At 47.4% G+C, this 4,126-nt stretch overlaps 1 non-coding gene across 1 annotated transcript; it reads right to left on the reverse strand.

Annotated features, from left to right (window-relative positions):
- Positions 1-1,838: 1,838 nt before the first annotated feature.
- TRNAN-GUU (transfer RNA asparagine (anticodon GUU)) lies at positions 1,839-1,913 on the reverse strand. Its single transcript has one exon. It is a non-coding gene; the product is annotated as a tRNA-Asn (tRNA).
- Between the last annotated feature and the right edge of the window lie 2,213 nt (positions 1,914-4,126).

Genomic DNA, 4,126 nt, shown 5'->3' on the forward strand with positions numbered 1-4,126 from the left:
TTTAGAGTTTCAGCTTCTGAAATTCTCAGTTTCCTCCCATTTAATTCTTCAAACTGTAATTCCTTAAAGCTTGCTGTCTGGCTAGTGTTCACACCACACAATCCTTTGTCACTGCGCGCTTACCTGAAAATAAGCCCTATTGAACACATTGGCATATACATCTCAATCAACATTTGAGTGTTATGGCAACAAATCCTACTAATCAATAATTATTGAACAGTGTAAGAGGTGAGATGGGAGACATGAAAGAGGCGCAGACAGAGGGCTGGGTGACAGTGAACTAGCAAGGGAGGGAGGAAAATAGAAGTGGAGGAGTTATGTCTAAACCATTTTTAGCTGCTGAATCAAGCCTGCACGGAAGGTATTTTGCTTCAGGCTACTTAGAACAGGAATAACTTGGAAAGCACCTTCTGAAACTCTCATTCAATCAGTCTTTGAAACCTAAGCTTTAGAGTTAAGGGCTACAAAATACAGTATCAAATTCTTCAAAACCCTACCCCTTATCTTTATTAAACGGGTGGAGTTTATTGTAAAGTGAGTTCAATCAGCTCTTAAGTAGGCAGCAATAGTTTATTCAAGACAGGGTTACCAATCCCAAGATGGGGGCAGGGAATCCCCTGGTTTGGAGGCCCTTCCCCTGCTCCAGGGTCATCAGAAAGCAGGGGGGGGAGATGTCTGCTGGGTACTCCATTATTCCCTATGGAGAACGATTCCCATAGGGTATAATGGAGAATTGAGCAATGGTTATCTGGAGCTCTGGGAGGGCTGTTTTTTGAGGTAGAGGCACCATACTTGCAACATAGCATCCAGTGCCTCTCCTCAAAACACCCTCCTTGGTCCAATCCTATGAAGAAGGTGCCCCTATCCTTCATTATTTCCAGTGGAGGGGAGGCATTTAAAAGGTGTGCACATCCTCTCAAACGGAGGTGGAAAGAGCATGGAAGTGGGTGCAAGACCTGGAAACTGAAACTTAATTGTGCACCAAAATTGTGGAATCTTGCCATGCTCTGAGATTGTTTGAAAAGCTGGTTAAAGCTTCTATCAAAACGGGGGAAGATAAAGATACTACCTCGTTGCTGCGTTTGCTGAGCTTTTGAGACTACTGTACAAGACATCTAAACATTGGAAAAAACTTTACCACCATATGGTCCCTACAGGAACATATGAACATATAAAGCTGCCTTATACTGAATTAGACCCTTGGTCCATCAAAGTCAGTATTGTCTACTCAGACTGGCAGCGGCTCTCCAGGGTCTCAAGCTGAGGTTTTTCAGGCCTATTTGCCTGGACCCTTTTTAGTTGGAGATGCTGGGGATTGAACCTGGGACCTTCTGCTTCCCAAGCAGATGCTCTGCCACTGAGCCACCATCCCTCACCTAACCGGCAGCGGCTCTCCAGGGTCTCAAGCTGAGGTTTTTCACGCCTGCTTGCCTGGACCCTTTTAAGTTTGGGAGCCAGTTTGGTGTAGTGGTTAAGTGTGCGGACTCTTATCTGGGAGAACCGGGTTTGATTCCCCACTCCTCCACTTGCACCTGCTGGAATGGCCTTGGGTCAGCCATAGCTCTGGCAGAGGTTGTCCTTGAAAGGGCAGCTGCTGTGAGAGCCCTCTCCAGCCCCACCCACCTCACAGGGTGTCTGTTGTGGGGAGGAAGGTAAAGGAGATTGTGAGCTGCTCTGAGACTCTTCGGAGTGGAGGGCAGGATATAAATCCAATATCTTCATCTGCCTCACAGGGTGTCTGTTGTGGGGGAGGAAGGTAAAGGAGATTGTGAGCCGCTCTGAGACTCTTCGGAGTGGAGGGCGGGATATAAATCCAATATCTTCTTCTTCTTTTTAGTTGGAGATGCCAGGGATTGAATCTGGAACCTTCTGCTTAACAAGCAGATGCTCTACCACTGAGCCACCATGCCTCCCCTAACTGAACCAGGGACTTCTGCTTCAAGTGAAAGGACTTTTCTTCTGCACTCCAGAATTGGACTCTATATATGAGTATTCAGGTCCTTTTTTGAATACATGGAAGTGTTTGTTGTCGGGGAATGACTTGTGAAAAATATTGTGTATGAGAGTGAATAGATTATATGAACTTTAATATAAGTATTTTAATCAGTTTTCTTTCTTTGAGAGGCTGGTCATCATGGTATACCCCTGGGGTATGTTTCTTTCTACTCTCAGCCGTGATTCTCTGTTTGGATTGCACAATTCCCAGGTGGGGGCAGGGGATCCCCTGGTTTGGAAAGCCCACCTGCTTCAGGGTTATCAGAAAGTGGGGGGGATGTTTGCTGGGCACTCCATTATACTCTATGGAGACTGATTCCCATAGGGTATAATGGAGAATTGATCCATGGGTATCTGGGGCTCTAGGGGGCTGTTGTTTTGAGGTAGAGGCACCAAATTTTCAGCATAACATCTAGTGCCTCTCCTCAAAATACCTTCCAAGGTTCAAAAAGATTGGACCAGGGAGTCCAGTTCTATGAGCCCCAAAAGAAGGTGCCCCTCTCCTTCATTATTTCCAAATGGAGGGAAGGCATTTAAAAGGTGTGTGGTCCCTTTGAATGTGATGGCCAGAAGTCCCTTTGGAGTTCAATCATGTTTGTCACACCTTTGCTCCTGGCTCCACCCCCAAAGTCTCCTGGGCTCCACCTCCAAAGTCCCCAGATATTTCTTGATTCGGACTTGGCAACCCTAGACCCAGCCATTCTAGTCCAGTGAACCAAAAAGATATGCCCTGGAAGTGTCCTGTCCTCTCATTGTCTGGTGTGACTCCTTGTGGGTTTGCAGCCCCATGACCTGAGCAGTCAAGCAGGAAACAAGGTCCAAGAGGAGGTGGAGTGGAGTCGGATGCAGGGCAAAATTTTACATGCTGACTGGAACTAAAAGCTGCAGGTTTCTAGAACACATTTCATTGTCGTTGGGGAGGGTCATGTGGAGGGCCAGTGCTGGGGTTTTGGGTGCCCTAGGCAAGCTGCCCACTAGTGCCCCCCACCCCCGAATTTAAAAATCAGAGAACTGTAGGAGAAACGAAGAAACTTGAAACTATTTACATTTCTAATTTACAGGGTTTTTTATTTAAAATTTTAATTTTAATTGAGATTAAGCAATAAAAATTGTGAGACTACTACTTGATCCTTTTAGCTGGAGGTGCCAGGGACAAGACCATGTGCATGCAAGAAAGATCCTAGAGCTCTGTTAAAGTAGAGTTGGAAGGATGAGTGGCAGTATACAACTTCAATAGGAGCCAATTTTTATAAACTATAACTGGCTCATGAAACAGACCTGGGGAACATGAAACCAGCTGCGTCTGCACTCCATGGAGTCTGCTTTTCATTGGGGAAGGCAGGCTCCAATGAGCACACCCGCTGTGCGTGGGGAGAGGGGGCACCTGGCATAGCCCCAAGGGGCACCCTAGGCAGCCACCTACTTGGTCTACTCCCACGCACCAGCCATGGTCATGTGGCTCAATGGTGGAACATCTTTTAGGCATGCAAAAGGTTCAACAGACCAGGCAGTAGGTGATGTGACAGTCTTCTGCCCAAGAGTCACTGCCAGTTTGAGCAGACGGTACGGACTGGACCAAGGCTCTGATTCAGCATTAGGTGCCTTCATGTGCTCTATACTGACTGCGCTAAGTTACTGCTGGGAATGGTTCTGCCCACTAACAGGGTAGGATTTTAGCATCTTCCTTCTTCTTCGGCTTGACTTTGCGAATGAAGATTTAAGAAAGGTGCAGTAATCCACGTCTGCTGCAGGCTCGCTGGTGGCTGACAAGACCAATGCGGGACAGGCAGATCCGGCCACAGTGGCTGCAGGGAAAAGTCTGATTTGGGGTTGATGCTGTAGCAGTGCGATTCTTCCTCAATTTCCTTTTGTCCTCAAGACCAGCTATGCGTGCGTTCTCAAAGGAAGAGACAGCCTGGTGGATGGTGTGCCTCCATGCTTTGCGATCTGAGGCTAGGTCAGACCACTGGTGATGGTTGATGCAACAGGTACCACCAAGGTGTTTCTTCAAGGAGTCCTTGTACCTCTTCTTTGGTGCCCCTCTATTTCGATGGCCGGTGGAAAGTTCGCCATACAGGGCAATCTTGGGAAGGTGGTGGTTTTCCATCCTGGAGATATGCCCTGCCCAGCG

Source organism: Heteronotia binoei, chromosome 10, assembly GCF_032191835.1.
Source record: "Heteronotia binoei isolate CCM8104 ecotype False Entrance Well chromosome 10, APGP_CSIRO_Hbin_v1, whole genome shotgun sequence".
NCBI classification, from domain to species: Eukaryota; Metazoa; Chordata; class Lepidosauria; order Squamata; family Gekkonidae; genus Heteronotia; species Heteronotia binoei.